The 23,946-nt window shown below is 45.8% G+C and overlaps 1 protein-coding gene across 2 annotated transcripts in view; it reads left to right on the forward strand.

Moving 5' to 3' along the window:
- PCLO (piccolo presynaptic cytomatrix protein) overlaps window positions 1-23,946 on the forward strand; it is a 1,259,786-nt gene that overhangs the window by 529,790 nt on the left and 706,050 nt on the right. The window lies entirely within an intron of this gene.

Genomic DNA, 23,946 nt, shown 5'->3' on the forward strand with positions numbered 1-23,946 from the left:
TGTTTCCTGGCGGCTGGTGCCAGCACGTGCGGAGTGTGCCTGGATTTGCCCTGCTATCTGTTCCTTACGTTAGGAGGGTATCAGGCACTGCTGGGAATCGAGAATAGTGTGTGAAAGCAATCAGATTCCCTCTTTCTTCCTGCATCAGTCCCCCCGGATAGCTGCTTGCTCATTGGTGCCCATGGGGCACAAGCAAGCACCTTCCGGGTGATCCCATAGATTCTTGCAGCTGCTCGTGCTCCACACTGCTTCATGGTCCTGTGCTCCCTTTCTTGGTGGCGGACTGCCACGCTGGGCTGGAGCAGCCTGGCCAGGAGGTAGAAGGGGCATGGCCACAGGAAGGAGTCTCACACCACTCACATAGCGAGACCTGCACCCAGAGGGGATCCCAACAAGATGGAGGTTGCCTATATCCCCAGTGAGGTGCGTAAAGGTGGGAGATATAGCTAGAAGTGGTTGCATCCTGAGGACGCCTGCCAGCAGTCTCAGTGGTGAGTAGGGCTAGAAGAAGCTTTAGAGCAGACCACACCCATGAGCAGCTGCTCCGACTAGCGGCCGTCCAACAGTCAAAGTTGCTACCACATCGCCTGCCCATGGGAGAGCCCCAGAGAGCAGGGCTTTCATCTTTAGGAGAAGTTCCTGCCCCGGCGGCATTCACTTGATGACGCTTCTGCATAGGAGCACTGGCCTGGGCTAGGCTACAGTGAGAGGCGGTTCCTTGACGGAAGCCCCAGTGCTGGGAATTACCGCATTTTGCCGGGGTAGGCGCACCCCACATTCGGGGGCCTACGAGTTGGGTGCAAGCTTGGACCAAAATCCTGCTACTGGAAGGGCAGGTGAGCCGGGAGTCCAAGGCCCCTGAGGGGGCAGTGGTGCTTAGAGAAGTACAGTTAGAGTAGAACCCCTGACGAGACATTCCAACATTGAACTTACAGCATACTACCTTATAGAGGCACAGGAGTGAGGTGCTCTATTGCCGTTGAGGAGGCAGTGGTAATTAATAGGCGTTCCTGGTAAATTGTCACTACTTCCTTTTTGCATGCCCTGCGGTGGTGCTGTGGGCCATTTCAAGCCCTGAGGTATAAGTGTATGTAGTGGTATGCCCAGTAGGGGAATGTCCAGGACTATGATAGCAGGAACTGCTGATTATGATCAGTGATGGTGTTTATGCATAACATGTGACCTAGGAGCATTACTTCAGTGTACTATGCATGTTATGTCAGTGACTCAATTGGCCAAGTGATTAATGTGATTCTGTGTGATGTCATGACAAGTGCCTAGTGGAACAGTAATATATTTGATTGTGATCTAATGTGTTTTTTATGGATAATACAAAGGATATTTTCATATAACCCTGTGTGCAGTCTCTTTTGCGGTGTGCCTAGTGTGTCACTGTTGTGTGAGTATGTTGTGCAAACCCTTTACACATTGCCTCTCAGATAAGTCTGTCTGCTCTGCCAAGCTACCAATGGGGTGATCAGGGGTTATTGGCAGTGTGTAACTCCTTTGCCCTGACAGAGTGGTGGGTTGTGCCTGGCTTAGGTGCATACCCTAGCTAACCTGAACCCCATTTCTAATGCTAGGCAATAACGCTCTCTCCAGGATCTATAATCGCTAGTGTGGAACAGGCCTGAGCCACTAAAACATTTTTGCTTCAAATAGAGACCTAGATGGAGACAACCTGAATAAGGAGGTTAGTACACTGTGGGCTAGATTAACAACCTGTAAAATGTCCTTTGTTCAGACTTAAGGCCAGATTTAGATCCCGTCACAAAAGTGACGGTAGCCCATCCCCAATATATAAATCCTGTTGTATTCTACAAGGATTATATTTCGACGGATACCGTTCTGATGGAGTAATTCATCCGCCAAGATCTAAATAAGGCCCTAAATCTTTCCAGAATCCTACTCAATTTGCCAGTCCCTTAGAAACAATAGCATTGTCTCTTTAAATCAGCCAGAAAAATCTGGAAGAGTACTCCTCCAGAACACGGTCCTACTGAAGTAACTTCCGCTTGTGTACACTGTGCCTCACTGTTTGCTCACTATAAAAAAATAATAATAATATGTTACTAATCCCTAACAGGAACGCCTACTTTAGACTGATTTATGTTGTTCGGGCATGAACCAGGCTGCTAGCCCTCTCCTTGCAGAGCTCCCATTAGACAGATGGAGAAATCATTTGGAGTGGAAAATGGTATGATATTGGTGATAGCAAATGATGGAAATTGTAATCGGGAAAGATTTATTGAATATAAAATCCTCCACTTAAATCTAATTGAATGACAGCGGATGCTAATTTTTTGCATGAATGAGCAGATTTTTTGAAAATATTGACAAATATTTCCCATGCTACATATTTATGTGTCAGACGTTTTTAAAAGTAAATCATCTGTCTTCCTTAAGGCACGTTTTTGATGGCACAGCTTGATTTCTAAGAATTTTTGAGAAATAAATTCGATATATTGATCACGGTAATAATATTAACTAAACGCGCTTTTGGTGTAAGGGTTGTAGCCTAGTGCTGTGTTCTAGCAGCTGTCCCATTCTGCAACAGCCATGTTACCCAAGCACGGTTGTTTTTTGTGCATTGTTTTTGTTCTGACCAACATGTTTAGTGCTCTCCAAGAGCACTCTTAATGTCTCTGGAACAGGGTAGGCCCTAAAGCAGACTCCCCTCTCCTTATGTTAGAGAAATTAGATTCCTTCTATCCCGATATTCTGTGTCGTGGCTGGTGTTATCCTATCAATAGTTTTGGAGTTCAGCATACCGTGCCCCATTAGTGAAGATAAAATAACGAACTCCCGCAATGAAAACGTTTGTTTATTTGTTGTGTATACAGTACAGACACAATCATCAGGCTGTGAGCAGGATGCTGATCGGGAACATCGGGGTGAATACAGACAAGGGGAGATTCTGATAATTATTTTAAGGTTAATCTGCTGCCAAACAACCCTTTGCATAAAAGGTAACGCTTCAGTAGATAATGGGGGCTGCCCATAGACAAACAATGGGGAAATCTCATCCCCCAAAGTCTTACTCTCTGTGATACAGGGAGTCAGTTCTGGAATTCACCTGAACACCTGCCAGAGCAGCTCACGTGAAGTGTTTTGTAGAGGCTTTCAAGCACCAAGTCCGAATTCTCAGATATAAAGAATGAATTTACTTCTTTTCACCTTGGGGTGCTCGCTATTTGAGGTCGTTATATCGAGGGATTTATAGAAACTCCGGTTTTCATTTCACAGCACCTTCGCCAGCTGGGAACAAGTGTAGTCATTTTTTGATACTATTTTGTGTCCCTAAACATTGAATTACTTCTTAAAAATGTGGCAATTTGAGAGCGGATTTTTTTCAGAACTTTTTTTATTTATTCTACAGACATGATGAGACAGATAGGTCTTAATGTGTTTCCAAATGTTTCACTTACTTTCATGTTTTTTACAAGGTGATTAGTACAATTTAAAGATTGACAAGAAATATGGAAGGAGGGATGAGCATTATTTTAACATCACGTGCGCTATGTACATGAGAGCTACTTATTTACAGGTGTCGTAATAAATGGGTAGTCATGAACGCCAGGTAGCAACAACTTTAATTTCAGAAAACTGGAATAGAAACTGTGCAAAAAAGCATTAATGATGAAAATAACAACTTACCTGGAGCCTCAACGTTTTAGAGCTATCTGTTATTGCTTTTCTCTTAATTCCCAATACTTTGATGAAATGAGGTAAAAAAGTTTTTCAGAAACAAATTAAGAGAATGTAAAACCTCTCTGTTGAATGCAGTTGTCCAAACTTTTACTTCCGTGTGTGTGAGAGGATTTGCTAAGAATGCAGTAGTCCGGTTAAAAATGTAGTGTTTGCAGTCACGCGTGTGGGTCCGTCTGTATGAACACTCGGACGCTAAAGGAATGATTCACAAAGGTAAACTTTCACTTTTAATAAGTTTATGATTGTGGAGACTCCGCAGGCATGGTGGAAAAATCTGCCCGTAAAAGCCAGACCTGTCCCATCTTTTAATGCGCTGAGTTCTCCGCCCCAACTCTTTTTTCAGTTTTATTTGTAGATGGACACATTTGCAGTAATAATGAGGAGATTTTGATGCAAAAATCTTAGTAATTGCCAGTTGTATAATGAATTAAGTTTCGAAAGGAAATTTACCTCAAAGTTACTAAGGTAAATGCCATATTGGTTCTTATCAGTCTAAAGTGTTAGTATGGGTGTAAAAGATTTACAGCCGGGGGTAACTGCGCCTCAACTCAACATTTGTGTTACACAAAATTTGCCACCACAATGAGGTACTCATTCAGACTGAAGTAAATGCCAGCTTGTAAGTAAGTGTCGGCTGTATGACGTTACAACGCATACTTTTGCAACGCATACCGTTACAACGCATTTTCTACAATGCAACATCCATTACAACGCATTTCATTACAACGCATGCCATTACAACGAATTTTTAAAAGCTCCCTTTACAACGCATTCCATTACAACGCATACTACCTTTACAACGCATACCATTACATTGCATGTATGGTAAGTATTGGATAGTGTAGGGGTAACAATTACTATTCTAACTCCAGGGGGTGCAACAGTAGGGTAAGTGTTGGATAGTGTAGAGGTAAAAATTACTATTCTAACTCCAGGGGGTGCAACAGTAGGTTAAGTGTTGGATAGTGTAAGGGTACTATGTGTTGTGATGGTATGCGTTATAATGGTATGCGTTGTAATGACTGTGTTGTAATGACATGCATTGTAGTGGTATGCGTTGTAGTGTCATGCGTTGTAATGGTTGCGTTGTACAGGCATGCGATGTAGTGGTAGTGCGTTGTAAAAGTTGCGTTGTAAAGGCTGTTTACCCTAAGTGTCAGACTTGGCACCATTGCTGTGGGTCTCCCTTCCCTTTTCTACTGTTGCCTCCTGTGTTTTTGCTGGTCTAGATGCTTTGGGCACTTTGCCACTGCTTTTCAGTGCCAAAGTGCAAGTGATCCCTTTTGTAAATTGTTGTTATGGATTTGTTTCCGGAAGGTATCTGGAAGGTTGTTGCTCAATTTTTATAGGTTAAGGAGATTGCCTTCGATCTGAGAGGACCATCTAGCAGGTGGTCTTCCAGAGGGGAAGATTCCGGTATGTCCATAAAGGACGGAAAGGCTGCCTGTAACGCATGTCTAATTTGTAGGTATCAGTAAATCTCCCCCTGAGCCAACTGATATTTGCCTTGGAGCTCACTAAAAGTCAATATCACTCCCTTTTTAACCAAATCTCCCATCGTGGACAGTCCAATGAAGTCCCACTTATCAAACCCGGGCTGATACCCCAGCCTCCCATGCTTCTGAGCAAACCAAAGTGGCGTGGCCAACGAGTGTCTGTCCAGCCCAGTCGAGACGTGACTATGCGCGAAATGTGTGTTTGGTCAACGCCAAATGTGTGTTTGGTCGGCCCAAAAAACTTCCCTTTATTTTTCTTGTCAGTGGTATATAAAGCACCTAAGTAACCCGAGCGGTCAGTCTGATATCTACCTAGAGCAAACGCTGGGTCGTCTGGAAGATAATATATCCAATTGTTAACAGTTACCAGATGCGCCGCCCTATAGTAGCGTTGCAGGTCTGGGAGGGCTATGCCCCCACCATACCAACTTTTGGTCAGTTTCTGCCTAACAATCCTAGAGGCCTTTCCATCCCATAGAAGCGTGGTGATCTGACCCTCAACCGCTCTGAAATACGAATCCGGGACTTTGTAGGGGCAATTGTGGAGAACATACAGGAAGCGAGGAAGGGCCAGCATCTTAAAAAGCGCCGCCCTCCCTACTAGTGTCAAGGGTAGGGTCCTCCAATGTTTAACATTTGCACGCAGATGAACCAGAGGCGGGGCCAAATTTGAGTCGTAAAAACAGGCTGGGTCCGAGGTGACAAAGATACCCAAATAGCAAAAACCGTCTGTGGCAACCGTTATCATACACTGTGCTGGGAGACGTGGCACCTCTCCTTTCAACATGAAAAGGACTGATTTATGGCAATTTATTGCAATCCTTGAGTATTTACCAAAGTTTGTGAAAATGTCCAGGACAACACTGATCGATCTATACGGGTATGTAAGCTAAATAAGGATATCGTCTGCATAGAGCGTTATCGGTCTTCCACATCATTCGCCCAGCGCATGCCATGCACCATCATGTCTCGACGTACCCAGGCCGCGATTGGCTCGAGTACGAGGAAACCTATCAGCGGGGACAGCGGGCATCCTTGTCTCATACCCCTACGGAGCTCGAACATCCGGGATGTAAAACCGTTCACTCTTACCTGTCCTAATACCCCTGTATATAAGAGGCGTAACCAGGCCACAAATTTGGGGCCTAGCCCTGCCCTTTCCAAAACCTCAAATAAATATGGCCATTCTATAGAGTCGAACGCCATAGAGGCGTCTAGGGATAATATCGCTGCGTCTTCTTTTATTTATTGTAGTCTAGCCGTGATGTTATGTACCCGTCGCAAATTGAGAGCTGTGTTATGCTCTGGCAATAACGGTCGCCAGTCTATTCGCCAAGACTTTTGCCAAAATCTTCGTCTCCACATTTATCAAGGAGATCGGCCTGTAGGAGCTGCAATGATCACTTGGTTTTCCTTGTTTATAGATAAATACAATAGTGGCGAGTTGCTGATCCTGGGGCAGATGGCCCTTTTCCAACCTTTCCACATACATGGCTTTCAGATGCCGTATAGTTAAAGAGGCTGTAGCCTTCAGAAACTCCACCAAGACTCCGTTAGGCCCCATAGCCTTTCCTGATTTAAGTTGCCCCAGAGCCTTGCCTATTTCTTCGGTGGAGAGGTCCGCCTCTAGAATGTCTTTTTTTGTCTCAGAGAGGCACAGAACATTACGGTCTTTAAGAAGCTGATATGAATCGTCCGCTGTATATCTAGTAGAGGGGGTGTACACCTCTTCAAAATAATTGGCAAATCGTTCCACTATGTCTGCCGGGTGTGTTACCGTGTCCCCATCCGGCGTCGTCAGCCTATGAACCCATCTGGAGCCTTGCTCCTGCCTTTCCAGCCACGCCAGCGTCCTGCCTGTCCTGTCCCCTAGCTCGTGGAGTCTGTGTTGTGTCGCTTGATGTCTGGCCAGTATCTGCTCCCTAGAAGTTAACCAAAACTCATCCTGTTTCAGTGTAAGTCTATGACTAATGTCGGGCGAGGGATCTTGCGAGTGTTCACGCTCCGGGTCAATGAGGTAATTTTCCACCTGAGCCAAGAGTTCTTGCTTTTTGACAGTGTAGCTCGTCTTTAACAACCTAGCTAAGCCTTTTATCACCACTTCGAAGGACTCCCAGATAATTTGCGAGGAGTCAACGTAACCTACTTTTTCAGTAAAGTAATTCCCGGTCTGCGTGCGGAGCTCGTCTCTAATGTCAGGGATGTGTAGGAGCCACAGGTTGATGACTATGGTAGATGGCGGTTGACGTTCCCAATGCATATATGCCGTCCAGACCAGGGAGTGATCTGAGATCCCCCTAGGCATCACTTTATATTGGGTAAAGTTTTCCACCGAGGACAAATGTGTAAGGAAGTAGTCAATTCGTGATAGACTACGATGGGCTTTAAAGAAAAAGATAAACATTGTGTTGGCGGAATGAAGTACTTTACCTACGTCTGCGAGACCCAGTGCCTGCACAAAGTCGGATAGTATGTTATTAGCCTTTTCATGGGGTTTAGGTGGGCAGCTGTAAATAGTGTCATCTAATGTCATATTGTAGTCTCCTCCCATGATCAGCACACCCTCCGGTAGACTCGTCAGTGTGTTACCCAAGTCCTCCAGCACCGTTCTGCCCAGAGCAGGTAGTAGGTAGACCGAGATCAGATGAAGATCTTTCCCATCCCACTGAGCTTCGACATCCGCAAAGCGGCCTGCCGTGTCCGTCCACATATTGTGTATAATGAGGGGTGTGGTCTTTTTTACTAATATTGCCGTACCCCTGGAACCAGTAGTGTAGTCTACATGTGCCAAAAGTGTGTATCCCCATCTAGTGAGGGCCTTAGATTTGCGACCTACCAAATGGGTTTCCTGCAATAAGACCACATCAGGTGAGTGTCTCTGCAGGTATTTCTGTACTATGTCCCTCTTGATCTTGCCATCCCATTCACATTCCAACAGTACGGTCAAACTTCGTTTACTATCCTGCCCCATTTCTGTGTTTCACCCCTCGTTCCCTCCTTCGGGTTATGTCTGAAAAAGATAGTGTGCAAACCCGAGTACCTAGCAATTGCCGTTCAACAAACAGTACCGCCATTTTACAGTTTGGACGTGTGAAAGCCAATAATTGAATAAACAATTCTTCCTTCGTGAAGTCACTAAATTGTTGTAGTTTAGCAACCAAATCATCAATAAACCAAGCAATCAAGAAACAATCGCCCTCCCCCTCCCCCTCCCCAACCTCCTCCCCCCTCCCCCCTTCCTGCCCGTGGATTCAAAACTACTCACCCCAAACTTGGCAGAGTGCTTCTCCCCCACCCCATAATGCCAAAAATAACCGGGGTAGAGCATCTCCCCTTCCCAGCGAATCAAATCATATAGAATTTGAATTATAGCTATCCACTTTTTACGGCGTTCCCACCAAGACAAATCAAAGCGATTAATCAGTTCACAGCATAGCTTCGGGAACCCATTGTCAGCAAATGACACAGGAAACAGCCTCACCCCTATCCCCCCTCCCTCCGGTACCACTACTTGCGGTCAATCCAATGTTTCAGCGCCGGTTGTCCTGTTCCTGCTGCCCACATCCATTAGTCCTGTTCTTCAAGGTGGCTAGATTTGTCTATCGGGGCACTGTGGGCTGTCACCACTGGGGCCCCTCCATGCTGGCCTGACCCACCTCGGCGATCTCTCCTCTGATTTCCCACCGCGGACCAGCCCTCCATCCATTCCCAGACTGCCTCCAGGGAATCAAAAAACCAGGACTTGCCATTAGATTCGACCCTCAGGAGTGCAGGAAACAACATTGCGTATTTAATCTCCCTGTCCCTTAGTTCCTTCTTCACCACTTGGTAACTGCGTCTTTGAGCTTGAACCTTGGCCCTGAAATCAGGATAGAGGGCTACCTCATAGTTTTCTATTTTCAAGGGAGGGTTCGAGCACGCCGTCTGCAGGATAATGTCCCTGTTGTGGTAGCTGAAGACTCGCGCAATAATGGTCTCGGGGGCGCTCCAGGTCTTGGTCTTCCCCCTGGCACCCTATGAGCTCTCTCATTCGAAAAGTAGTTGGAGAGCGTCGCGGGTTTGAAGTGTTTTGTGATAAGGTCCTCCACATATAAATTCGCTGCCAGCCCTTCTGCCCTTTCCGGAACTCCTAAGATTCGGATAATATTACGACGGGCGCGACCTTCGTAGTCATCAAGTTGCTGCAACATCCTCTCCTGTTTCCTCTGTAGGTCAAGCATCTGATTTTGCAGTTCTGAGGTGTCCGTTTGCAGGGCATTAGTGACAATTTTCAGTTTCTGAACCTTCTCATCCACCTTATGAAAGTCGGCCCGGAGTAGCGAGACCTCCACAGTAACTGAGTCCACTGACGATCGCACTCCACTGATAGCTGCCATGACATCATGGAGGGTAGGCTCCGTGATCGTTGCAGATGCTGCTGTGTCATTTTCTTTTTCGGATCTTGGGGAATATGCTTTATCTCCAGACTTTGACCACGCACATTTTGCCAATTGTTTCTGAGGGTTCCCCCTTAGGCCTCGACCCCTGGTCACCATGGTGGCCTGTCTTCAGCGATCCAGCCGATGGGGCACGTGGAGCGATCAGAGCCAAACGCGACTGTCACCTCTTGATCTCCGCTCTGTCCCTGTCTCGCAGAAAGGGCACGACTCTCCTCCTCCAAAACAGTTTTTAGGAGATTGTTCAGTGCATCTGGCCTCCGCCAGCGGCCCTCGCTTCGGGACCCTCTCCGACTCACAAGCGCAATCCCATATGAGAGCCGTGGGTTCAACACCGATCTCAGCAAACACCTAGGAGAGTCAAACCAGAGTTTCCATTGTCGTCTATTCTTTCCTGATCTCCTTCAAATCTTACTAACCATCGCAGCTGTCAAGTCATAGTGTCACAGGTCACGCTAGCTGCTGTCACTCCACGAGGTAGGCAGCGTAGCTCATCATCTTCCGCCGTATGCACTTCAAGCCTCGTCCGTGCCAGCAGTACAATGTGCCAGGGTCTAGGAGGGAGTGGAAGGTTATCACCAGCAAAGACAAGCACGGAGCCCTCGTTGCACTCAGTTGTCCTCCTTATGCCAGTTCAGAGGCAGGGTCCCCTACTTCCCTATCCCCCCAACTTGATCGTGCTCAGCATGCCATCAGCCGGTTCTCCTCAATCCGGCAGCGTTATACATGGCCTTACATACGCTCAACCCAGCCACAGCCCACAGTAGTGGCAGTGCACAGTTTCAGTTATGGCAGTGTGTCCCGGTGGGCCTGGATCAACGCACAGTGGCTCCCAGGTGGCCACCAAGGACGCGCCTGTACCGGCCAAGGCCCCAAAGCCAAGGCCCCATGCAGGTCCCCAGGCACCTGGTCCCCCAATAGGCCGTGTCCACAATAGCCGCGGTACCTGTCCCACACCCGCTGGCATTAGCGTCCAGTATTGGGGGGGGGGTCGATACAGGTTCCAACTTGGCTCAGTCCTTTAAAATTGGGGAGAGGCACTTCAGTATTGCCTCACGTCCGGGCCCTAGCACAATATCACTTTCCGGGCCTCCCCTGCACCTCACATCGTTCGGTCCGGTTTCCTGGGCACTCCCCACACAACCACAGCAGCAGTATGCGGCAGCGGGTGCCTCCGTCTACCCGCGATTATCTTTACCGGCCCAGGACAGCACCTGGGGCCTTCATAAGCACTTCTGCAGTCACACCCGCTTTCACCTTCATCTAGACCCCAAAGCCAGCCGTTGTTGCAGCCGAGCGTGTCCACAATAGTTTTCTGGCCGCCAATCGTTCTGCGACCGCTGACAGCACGGAGCCACACCAGTCGCGCCCCTCAGTTCTGCTGTCTCGTCCTCCGGCAGCCCACAGGATCAAGGAGCGGTCCCGTCTTCACAGAGGAGCCGCCATTTGCACTGTGGACGGGAGATCAATAACTGCTCCGCCCCTGCTTAAACACCTTCAATTCCACAGAAAAGGCCCCTGGAGGGGTCTTGGGATGTATCACTTCGATTTCAGAGTAATTTCACATCGGGATGGCAGTGGATAGCGCGGGATCGGCGACAGGAAGGTAGGAGTTCCTTTAGGCTGCGCCCATTGCGGTTGGCTGCTAGCCACGCCCCCCACCTACTATTATTAATAAATTTGTTTGATATTTTTGCAGTTATTATTCTTGAGAGTGGGAAAATGTCACTTAAACAGTAGGTGTTATTTTTTGGCCTTAGGAACAAAAAGAGTTTTAACCATGCTATAGCCTGATTATTGTGGTAAAATTGGCTTTCTTGTATATGACAGGCTAAGCACTTTTCTACCTTTGGTTAACTTTGTGAGTAATTTGTCAACCGTACTGTCGTATTTAGCTCATATCTCGAGCCATGCTGACCAACCATTACACCATAAAAAAGAAGTACTTTTCTTAAATACACAGCAAAATAGTTGAATTTGGTTAATTTTCCACTGACTAAGATATATTTTTAATATTGGAAGTGATTGTTGTTTTTATATTTAATGGGTTTTAAGCTGCCATCCCATTGTTAATATTTTTTACGTTATTTCTAAATGGAATCCCCATCAAACAAAAATATTGCACACATTCTACATATAACCTATAGCAGTACAGTACATTACATTTCAAATAATATAAAACCTATTTGAAACTACATTCCAACAAAATCTTTAATTGCTTAGTTAGTCCAAGTACTTTGCCGTTGTCCATATGTTACAATAGGTTTCAGACTGACTTGAGGTCATATACAGAATTACCCACTTCTAACTCAGTATATTGCTTTGCTTAGTACCGAATACATTTGAGGATGGTGGTATACAACAGAGACATCTCCCCAAATAGGTTTAAACTTCGACTGCATCATGGCCCAGCTTGCACTAATTAGAAAACGTATAACCAGACTAGAAAGAATTGCATATGCTCAAGGGATTCAGCCAAATGTTTCAATTTCTGGGTATCTGGGTTTTATCTGGGTTTTATACTTCTATTGTGGTTTTTGTCCTACTGGCCAGGCCACAGTCATATCTGTTATGTGTAAAATTTTATTTTTGTATCACCCAGAGATGTTCTTGTTAGCTGTAAACTAGGCCAGCACTGTATCAGATCTTCTGTTTGACTCTGAGAGGTGCCAAACCTTACTAAGCAGTCAATTCTAAGTCCTGTAGGACTTTATTTATGTTGATGTCCAATTAACTCTATGCTATATCATGTGGCTTTAGAGAAGGATTTTTCCCTCAAAGACAAACATGTCTTCTGTGGTCCGTGTCCTACATGACCAACTAACAGGCTGCACATCTACTAATTATTTCTTTTGTATGAAATTATAATTTAGAGCAGATAATAGCTCTTAAGAAATACAATTATACAGAGCCTCCATTCAGGCTTGAAAAGTAGAAGGAAATATCCGCTGCTTAGCTAAAAAAGAATAATTATTGTTCTTGCACTTAGAGAAATCATTAAGAAAATTGTTCCAGGCTCAAAATGTAGAGGTCTTAATTCAGAATTGTGGAAGACATCCTTCTAACCGGACGTTCAGGTATATTGCAGGTCTTGCTCTGCATTAGACAGCCTGCACCCTATTGTAGAGACTGCATAATGAGCCTGAAGTGTCTGGGAATGAAGAGCACTGGATCAGAAGAAATCTGCTACCCAATGGCAGTCTTCCCAGGTTACTTGAAAGGTACTCGAAAGACTAGGTGGACCTGTTAACAGTTGTGGGATACCTGCTACAACCTTCCTGTAGTGGACTGAGCTTACTCTAGAAAGTCCTAAAGTAACCTGAAGAACCATCTGAATGAAATGCCTTCACATTCGTTTTTCAACAAAAAAAAAATCAGCAATCTTTTGACTTTTTCATGTTTTGGAGGATGCATCTCTCTGACAGAGGCATGACCTAAGCAAGTATTTTATTCTCAGGTATCCAGCCTCTGGTGTGCCTTCCTAAATGCAATCTCCTTGTTTAACCCACAACAATGACTAATATCGGGGAGGAGCTTCGCGCGTATCCAAGATGGACGCGTGAGCACAGGACTCCCTAGACCCTCTCCGCCTCCCGCATTTATCCTGCCACATATCCTGATTTTGATGACGGGTTCTACTAGCTGATGCCCTGCTAACACGATATCTGTTTTCAAAAATCGATTTGGCCGCCGGGAACCGGACTCACTGCACCTCGAAACTTAGCGGCCTACATCGACGATTATCCACGGACTCGAGCCCCCCAGGTACCCAGGTGGCAATTGAACAACAACGGTCAATGAGACCCGACCGCTGCCCCTGTGGTACTTTTGGTTTCGTTTTTGGTCACTGTCTACTGCGACTTGCTGCCTGTTGACACTGCTGGCCTGTGTCTTGCTTATCTTCTGTCTTTCGCCCTCATCCCTGCGTCCACAAGTCGGTTCTGCGGAGAGCCATTCTAACCAGACTTCAAAAGGCCCGACGGGGCTCGCTGCTCAACATGGCAAGTCGGAGAGTGAGAAGCGGGCCACCAGGGGCACATTCCGAGGGGGTGTCGCCCAAACCAATACTATGGATCGCTTCACCCGCCCGAAGGGATCCCCTGGTGGAGTGGGCAAAGTCTCGGATGAAACCATCAATGGCTCTCCTGCGACGGAAGACTTGACACTGCGAGACGTCATGGGCGCCATTGCTAGTGTGAAGACCTCTATGGGTCAGCAGTACGAGACACTGGCTTCTAAGATAGACACCGTGGCGATTGAAGTCAACCTCATCAGGACTGATCTCGCAAAGACCAATGAGCGGGTCAAGTCCCTGGACATTAAGACTGCAAGTCTCACTACTGATGTCTCGGACCTTCAGACCGAAGTCCGTAATCTCAGGACATCCAATGACTTGTTTGCCCGTCGACTGGATGATTTTGAGAGCCGGGCCAGGCGCAACAATGTCCGCATTATTGGTGTTCAGGAGAACTCCACGGAATTATCCACAGACCTTTTGGTGGAGGACCTTGTGCTGCATCACCTAGCACCTAAGGGCCTCAGTAACTTTTTCACCGTGGAGCGCGCCCACAGAGTTCCAGGCGGGAGGCCTAAGCTGGGCGCTGCACCGAGGCCTATCATAGCCAGGATTTTTATTTTTCGGGACAGAAACACTATCCTTCAAGCATTACGCACCAATGGACCCACAAAACTTGACAACGCGTCGATCAGTTTTTATCCAGACTTTACACAGGCGGTGCAAAAACAACGCATGGGCTTCACGGGGGTGAAACAGCGACTTAGAGACATGGGACTAAAATACGCCTTGCTTTTCCCGGCCCGATTGAGGATCGAATACGAGGAACGTGCACTCATCTTTGATCGCCCAGATGTTGTCAGCGACTGGCTCGATACTCTGCCGGCACATCGCAACCGCCCGGAACAATCAAAAGGCGCTGAAGGTGGCCTAGAGGAACAGGAGGAGTGAGTCCCTACCGGTGTGCCAGCTATATGGACTTGCAGCAGTGGTTTGATTATTCCTATGTACATGAATCGGTGATTACCCGGGGGTGCGAGGACTCGGGATTCTTCCTCCTCTAGGGGGTTCTTTCTCTCTTTTTGTAGATTAGTTTAATGGGGCGAAAGGCACACTGCAAGTTGGGGTGGCTTTTGGGTCTAACGCAGGGGTGCAGGGTGAGGGCATGTGTTTTAGGGACTTTCCTGGGGCTGGGGGGGGTCTTTGTTTCTTTGTTTACTCTGAGGCTTCACTTTGCTGCTTATTTCGTCTATTGTGCCTGTTTCTTTGTGGGGGGAGCACAGTTCTCATTTCTGGAATGGGGGGTAGGGGGCTGAGGGTACTGAGTTGGAATATTAATGGTCTGGGCGATAGGATAAAGTGGGGATACAATATTAGAAGCGTCTTTCAGCGGACATAGTGTTACTACAGGAAACACATCTGATAGGGAATACTTGCCATGCATTAAATAGAAGGGTATATCGTCTGGCGGCACATTCTGGATTTACTACTGGGTCGAGTGGGGCGTGCGTCCTAGTTAGGAGTTCTCTCCCCTTGGAGATAGACGACACTGTGCTGGATGATAGAGGTCAATATGCGGCCATTACGGGCCGCTGGGAGGGGAAGACGATCTCCATACTCTCTGTCTATGTCCCGCCGGGCTTACAGTCCACCATGTTTTCTGATTTGGGAAGGGTGGTTTTGAACTTCCCTGAGGGTATGTTGGTTGTGGGTGGGGACTTTAACTCAGTTGTCTGCGGTAGCGAGGACCGCAGTCCCCCCAGGTCTCTTTCGAGATCACAGTCATGGCTGGGCAACTTCCTGGATACATTGGGTTTAGTGGATTGCTGGAGGCAACTGCACCCTGGACAGGCACAATATACCTTTTATTCGGGAGCACATGGGAGTCTCTCGAGGCTTGACTATATCCTAGTACCAGCGGTGCAGGTGGTCTCTGTGAGGGAAATTCGACACCTTGCCAGGGTGATCTCAGACCACTCCCCACTTTGGCTTACAATTGATGTGCAGTTGGGAACTGAGGGCCGGGTTGCTCCGATTAACCCCTGGCATCTACGTAATCCGAACACTATAGCTGAGGTGGTTAAATGCATGGATTATTACTTTGCTGAGAACATGGGGTCAGTGTCCTCCTCCATTTCCCTGTGGGAGGCCTATAAGTCAGTGATCCGGGGTCAAACCTTGTCCCTGACTGCTAGCGCGAAGAAAAGCAAGAATGAGGAGGTGGTATGTTTGGAGAATGAAATTACAGCTTTGGAAGAAGAGTTGGAATCGGGGGTCACATCTGAGGGGTTGCATGTTCTGGCCCTTAAACAGGCCGACTACAGAGCTCTGGTGATGGATGCGGCCAGGATGATGAGTCGTGAGCAACAGGGGTGTCTGTATGATGTTGGTGACAAGGTGGGAAAGTTGATTGCGTGGCTAGATAAGAGGGAAAGGTTGAATCGGGTGGTGCCTGTTGTGGAAAAAGAAGATGGGACACGGGTTGTGGACCCGGTTCAGATAGTCGCAGTCTTTGCCCAGCACTTTCAGAGGGTCTACGCGCCGGTCTCGGACAGGCCGGAGGAGGACTCACATTTGCTACTTAGGGATATAGTGTTGCCTAGCCTAACGGAGTCAGACAGGGAGCTTATGGAGGCGGATTTTTCCACTGATGAAATATCGCTCGCTATCCGCTCCCTTTGCTCGGGGAAGGCCTCCGGACCGAATGGTATCCCGATAGAGCTATACAAGTTGTGTCCAGACAAAATGGCGCCGCACCTTCGCCAAATGTTTTTGGACTCATGAGATCTTGGAACCCTTCCCTGGGATCAGAGACTGGCGTCCATTGCAGTCATCCACAAAGACGGGAAGCCCCGTGACCAATGTTCGTCATATAGGCCAATCTCGCTTTTGAATGTTGAGCCTAAAATTTTGGCAAACTTTTGGAAAATCGTCTGATTACAGTGATCAGTGATTTGATACACCCAGATCAGTCTGGGTTCATTCCCCATCGTAATACTGCGCTTAACCTTCGCCGCCTTCATGGCGTACTGGCAAGGGCGGGGTCGCTTTGTGAGCCGGCCATCTTGGTTTCTTTGGATGCCTCGATGGCCTTCGACACAGTAGAATGGCCGTATTTGTGGGCGGCCCTCGCAAAATTTGGTTTTGGCCCAAATTTCATCGGGTGGGTCAGACTCCTGTACGAACAACCACTAGCCAAGTGGTGGTCCATGGTAGGGCCTTGGAGCCTTTTGTTCTCGGAAGAGGCACACGGCAGGGCTTGCCCATTGTCACCGCTGCTCTTTGCACTCGCCCTTGAGCCCCTTGCCGCGTGGCTTCGATGGGAGCCATCGCTTAAAGGCATCAGGTGGTCCCCTGACTTTGAGGATCGTATATCGTTGTATGCAGACGATATTTTGTTATACCTCACTTCACTTCCCCTCGTAAATCATTAGGAGTGTGGTTCGGCGTTTTAAGCTCCTTCGGGAGGAATTCTGGCTTGGCTATCAATTGGGCCAAGTCCTGCATCTATCCGCTTACTGGAGAATTGCCCCTATTGCCCCGCGTCTGTCCGATACCGGTATCGCACGACGGCTTTAAGTACTTGGGGATATACATTTCCTTGGACTCCGCTGTACGGTATGAGAGGAATTTGCTTCCGCCGCTTCACCGGCTTCGATCGGACGTCACGGCGTTGTGTGGTTTGCCGCTGTTCCCGGTAGGGAGAGCGGCCCTATTTAAGATGATGTCTCTCCCCCGATTCCTGTACGCCCTCCAAAATACGCTAGACTTGGTGCCTGCCAGTTATTTCCGCAAGATCGAGGGCCTCCAGAGGAAGCTGGTGTGGGGCGGGCGGCCTCGCATTGCACTGGCGAAAATGACTCTGCCCTGGTATGACGGCGGCTTAGCGTTGCCCGATATAAAACGATACTACTGGGCATCCCAATTGAGTGCAGTCAACCATGCAATGTATGGTCTGGTCCCGAATCCCGCATTCGGGATGGATAAATGCCAGCTACCGGGAGGCGATTATAATAGGGCGCTCTACTCTAGATCGGCTAGGAAGAATCTGACTGGACCCACTGGGGTTGCGGTACGAGTGTGGAGTAGTGCGACTGCTGCCACGGGATTGATGGACAAGCTGACTAGAGCAACCTCACTTTACATGGCGGAGAGACTGGACAGTCTCTGGACGACGAAGGGATTCGACAAATGGGACCTTATTGGCATCAGTAGGGTTGGAGATCTCTGGGTTAAGAATAGGATCAAAACCTTCGATGAACTCCAACGAGAATATAAATTGAGTGATAGGGAGCACTTCCGTTATATTCAGATTCGCCATGCACTTGAATCGGTCTGCCCGGCCGGAACCGATATCCCAGAGTCCTCTCCCCTGGAGGATAGAGTGCTTGACGGGTATGTCCCCGATAGTACTATCTCTCTCATTTACAAAAAGCTTACTAATGACCGTTCGGATCTTCTTGTACAGCTTTGTGGGGCCTGGAACGGTGATGGACTGGAGTTGGATGATGAAGATTGGCAGGCCGCGATATCATCCCCTAAGGAGGTCGCGATTCCAGCGCGTCTCCGGCTCGTGCAACTGAAGATTTTACACCGTGTCTATATCACGGGTCCACGCCTGATGAGTATGGGTTATTCTTTGGATGGGTTGTGTAGACGCGGCTGCGGTATGCTTGCTACTTTTCTCCACATTTTATGAGAATGTCCGGATGTTGTGGTATATTGGAGACGTGTGCATGCTGTTATGGAAGAGGTGACGGGTTTTTCATTATTGCCTGAGGCCAGGCGCTGCCTGTTAAACGTTTGGGAGCTGAATTATTACTGCGTTGCTCAGACTCAGTGGGTCACCCTCGGCAACATGATAGCAAAAAGGGACATAGCCCAGCTATGGGGGTCTCAAAGGTCACCTCTGGTTTCAACATGGAAGGAAAACATGGACTGGTGCAAGTTTAGAGAAAGAACTGTATATGTTGCCCGTGGCAGGCCCAAGAAATGGGGGAGGATATGGGGTCAATGGAATTCGTATCGTGGAGAGATCTGCACCCCCCCTTTCGTAGAAACCTCTGATATTCCTGAGTCCCTGTGACCGTACATTCCACGCATCCATATCCTATTGTATACGACTTGCTTGCCTACTCTCGACCCCCTTCCCTCCTCGAGATCCTCCATCCTTTCTCAAATTAGCTTCTTTAACTGGATTGCTCCCCCTGCTATCTGAGACAGCCACTTATCACATAGTTTACTACCTCGGATTTTTGTTGGTATGTTTGTTTTACAAAATGTAAAATGTGAAACCTTTCATGTATCCTCTTACCACCACAAGATCATCACATTGACATATTATATCGCTGCCGGACCCACGGGTTGTCGGCTGATGAGCTGTGTACTATTCTGATTTTGATATTCATTGCTACTGGCCGGCCTCTGTGGTTGTAGGTCTGTAATTGTACTACTTTTTCTTGTAATAAAGGTTTAAAAAAAAAAAAAAACAATGACTAATATAATAATGTCATGCTTTAATTAGTTACTTCCTCACAAAAATATATAATATGACACACCCCATAACAAATTTGAGTGGTCGGATGAAAAGCAAATATCTTGATGCATAAACATGATAATCTAATGATCTAATAAAATTACAGGTTAGTACGCACTAAGAAAACCTCAGGTTACAATGGCTTCCTTGTCGGTTTAGCTTGCTATTAGTGTTTGTAAAGTTCTTCTACTTGGGAATATGTTCTCACAGTTAACATATATGAGGTGCGACGACTGAGTTAATTAAGTGGTGTAATGACAATAAACAATTTTTTTCAGTTGCCTCCCTTGCTGATCAAATGTTGACATTACTACCTTCTCTTGATGTCACTTGAGAATGTCCTAGAGGTTTCTCCTGCCCATTTGGCCTTCGTTCTCAATGCTTCTTTACTGCTTTCTAGTACCACATTTTTCATTCCTAATGAAGAGAAAGTGAGGTTGAGAGTACTCAGTTTTAGACTTGCTCTTTCCTATAAGAAGCTTTAGGGAAATTTGTAGGCCTATTCACAAAGGCATTTTGGAGTACATAAGCAAGTACTCCGGTAGTATGTTTTTTTACACACTCTTTCATGATTTGTGGTTTGGAGTATATCAAGTAATCCTCCTATAGTACTCTTTTATGTACATTTACATCCTCTGTGAATTGGTCTAAATAAAACTACTCAGGGAATGAGCTTATAAAATTAGTACAAATAGAAAGAACTTTCCATCTTTGCACTTAGTGATAGTGAACCACACTTTTTGGGGCTAGTTTACAGTTAACAACTTTCATATAAGAGTATGTGAAACAGTACTTCTGTTGTACTACTTCCCATGCTCAAAACTGCTTCAGTGAATCAACTCATTAGTATTTATGTAACAAGAATCCCAGTTGAATCCTGCAAATACATTAGTCATTAGAGTCAGGCTTAAATATACTTTCCTCTTATTTATTTTGCGATATCCCACTCGTACACTTAAGACTGTATTGTGTGTCTGCTTTTAGGTGGAAAGCTACTTTGGTTTTTATTTTGCAGTTTAAACTGGATCCACTGTTGTCAGAAGGCCAACCCTAAATAGGGAGGGATTCTGATGCTCTTTTTTCACAATGTTTTTTCTGCTACATGGGAGTAGCATCCTCCAGGGATAATTGCTTTCCTCAGAAACAAACACTGACTTGGTGGTATGATTTTGCCACCATGAGTGGTTGGTATTGAGTGAGTGGTTGGTATTGAACGCTGTTGTCAAAAGTGATCCAGGCAAGTTGACCATGCAGGATCTGTAGATATGAGGACTAAGTTAAAAGGGGGCTTGGAGTAGATTCTTCTACCACACAAGTGGCATGGCTATCCACTTGCCATAGTCTAAATGACCCTAAAAAAAGGTCTTATCTAGAGTATGGTAGCAGTGTGCATGTGCATTTTAACTTATTGCTGCTAAACATTCTTCTTGATTAAACCCTTACATAAAAAACCCAGAATGGATATTAACATTGAGTTAAATCACAGACCCATCTTGCTTTTTCTTGAAATTACTAAGGTCATGGACTAATATCAAGCTCTCTGGTTAACTTATTTTTACAAGGCTTCTGACATATTGAATTTTGCTCACATGGGTTTATCCTTGTGATAGAAAATCATCCTGGCCACTGTTTTAAAGTGTCTGTGACTGGGCTTTGTTAAATGATGGCCTGACACCATCATACTATTATATCTATGCTCTGTGTTTGACAGCATGGATTAAGGTATTTTGATACACAGACCCCAGTGGCCCTGCAGATGTTTGGCCTGTTGTGAGTTTTCTTCTTTCTTGTCGGGTTGCACACAGTCATTGGCCCTTTCCCTTAGGTTCTGTAAGTTCCACCACTTTCTTCTGTGTACCCTATTATTTGATCCTTATAGGAATATATCTTCCGGCATTGTAAGATCTGCCAGAATTACATCCCTATCCTGTACAGATGACAGCTAGCTGATGTTGTGTTGTGACTGAACTGCAGCTAAGTTTCTATCAATGCTAAGCACTTACCTATCACCCATCTAGACCCGAATGAGTACCAACTTGCTGTATCAAAATTCCAGCCAGATTGTGATTAACACTACATCATTGCTTCTCAAATCTCTAAACCCTGCTACCACGCTAATCACCCTTTAATTGTATCTTTTCCTTTGGCCCTATTCCCTGCTTTGTTGCCTTCTAGCAATTTCTAGGGAGACCACAATCTTCAACATTCAGGTAGCATTATCATACTAAACCAGGTTAGACAACAATATGCAAGAAATAGTTACAATCATGTGAGTAATACCATTATATTAGGGATGGGCACCATTATGCCAGAGTGAGCTTTCATAGTTTTGGAGATGGTAACCTTCATGCCAACCATAACTATCATTTGCCATGCACAGTCCAAGCTGCCACCAATATGGCCAACATGCAGAGGTACCACACTAAGGACAATAGGTCAAATTTTCCAGGAGCTGAGCATGCATGTGCAGATCCTGCAGCAGATGAGGCAGGTAGGTTTCCACTCTTTTCTATTCTCCTTCAATGATTGATTTCCCAGCCCACTCATGCATTTAGGCTGATCTGGATTTCAGAGATCCGCTCTAGATACTGCAGCCCTCTACTGTAGTTGATTGTTTCACTCTAGCTCGTAATGGCTTTCCTTAATGGGTTGCGCACTCATGCACACAGTGTGACTGACAATGCAGGTTGTGCTTCGTGATCAATCACTTTGGGAATGAAACAGCATCTTGATTGGATGTATTGCAGAGTCCATTGTGTGTGTGTGTGTGCGCATGTGTGTATGTGTGTGAGAGCAAGAAAGAGAGGTCAAATGCTGGCTTGAGTCACTAGTGTATTGTGCTGTGCTAGAGGAGGACTGTAGTTTTATAATTCAATTTGTAAAAAGTAGTACTGTAGAATTCTAAATCCTTCAAGTGCTGGATAAGAATTCTACTCAGGTCTGTCCAAATGCACAACCACCACAAATCACCTTAGGCAGGAAGCAGAAAACATGGTGTTCTCTCACACATACTTGTGAAAACCTACAAAATATATTTATTTCTAATCTTATACACATCATGTTAGAAAGGCTTCAACCCTGGCAATTGACTGTCTTCATTTGTTATTGATAGTCGTACACTAAAATTATAATGTAGTTCTCACTGATATTTGAATTTAGATAGATTAATTGTTATTAAAATTAACTGTCAGTGCATTTCAAGTCTGTGAAATTGCAATGTGCTCAGTTGGAGGGTATTTGTACAAGAGACGAAAAACTAAAAAGGAGAAAGATAGCTAAATTGAAAACATGTTGAAAAAGGGATGAAAAAGAACCTGCAAGAGTGAGATTAGGAAACAGAAAGTGTAAGACAGTAGAGGAATAGGGTGGAATAGGCAACATGGGAATCACCAACCCTGGCATTTATCTACCACTAACACCTTTTTGCTTCTCTCACCTAAGCCTGAACACCAGCAGTCCTACCATATACCATAGATATTCCATCACCATGCTAAAGAATCACAGGAAAATTACACAAAGTGATATACTTTTTAAATGTATTATGCTCTATGGAACTGATTCACCGACATGTTTTAACAATCTTCATACGACGCAAAATTGGAAAAACACATGAGATAGTGTAGAATAAATTAGCATATTAAGTGCATGTGTGAGCTAGTCCTGGGGTTGTCTACAGTACAGTCAGGTGGAAGCCTCATTCAAAGAACAATCTTCACCCGATTCCCTTTGCTCTGCATGAACCTAGATTTAGTGCAAGACTCCCACAAGAGCAAGCTCAATAGATAGGGCCAGTTAGCTCCTGCATGCTTTGCAGGTTTGAGTACACCAATGCTTATGCCGGGCATGAGTGTTGGTCTACATGATGCGAATCCTTTCTGGAAATTGTAGCAATAAATAAAATCTTCCTATAGCCACTCAGGGAATTCCTAAAATAAATGTGATTGCTTACAAAAGTGTCCTGCTATTATCCCTCACAAGAAGCACATTGTACATTATGAGTAGTAGAGAAGTATGGGCAAACTTGGTATTTTTTTCATATATGTCTGGGCTAAAACAGACTGCAACACACTTGTTTTGTTAACCCACTCTGCAGTCAATTAATCTGGATCAGCATGGCGTATGCATTGCATTGCTGTCCCCGGGCACCCAACCCCAAGGAGTAGGAAGTTGATTTATGCAGATTTGCCAATCTGGAAATTATACTTTGATCTTGTTCATGATGTAACACAATTGTACATGTGTGTATTTACGGGTTGTGATTAAGACCTGATCAGGTTGAAACTCGTTGCAGAATAAATTTCATCCAAAAGTGAAGCAATGTGTGCAAACCTTTCTTGCCTCATCAATCTGTGAGGCTAGTTCTCTACAAATTCATGAACGGTACATGCACCTGGTGTGTCGCACCAGCCCCGAGAAGTGAATGTGGCCGGGTGTGCTTTGCGGGACACATATGAAAAAACTAAAAGATCTGTTATTGGCTACAAAAATAAATTATATTAATGTAAAGTAGAGGAAAAGACTTATCAAATGATATTCAGGATCACTTGAACGCCAGTTACAGTCCTTTCAATTTTGTTTTATGGTAGCATTAGAATTGTCTGCCTTAGTCAGCGCCCCAGTGGATCTCTGCAGTTAATGTCATATTCATCAGCAAATCCTATTTTGATAATTATTACTTAAACACTATCCATTGGGATGAAGTGTAATATTTTCTATCCAAGAAATCCGTATATGGCAGATTTGTCAGGTGCA

Source organism: Lissotriton vulgaris, chromosome 1_1 (assembly GCF_964263255.1).
Source record: "Lissotriton vulgaris chromosome 1_1, aLisVul1.2, whole genome shotgun sequence".
In the NCBI taxonomy this organism is placed as follows: Eukaryota; Metazoa; Chordata; class Amphibia; order Caudata; family Salamandridae; genus Lissotriton; species Lissotriton vulgaris.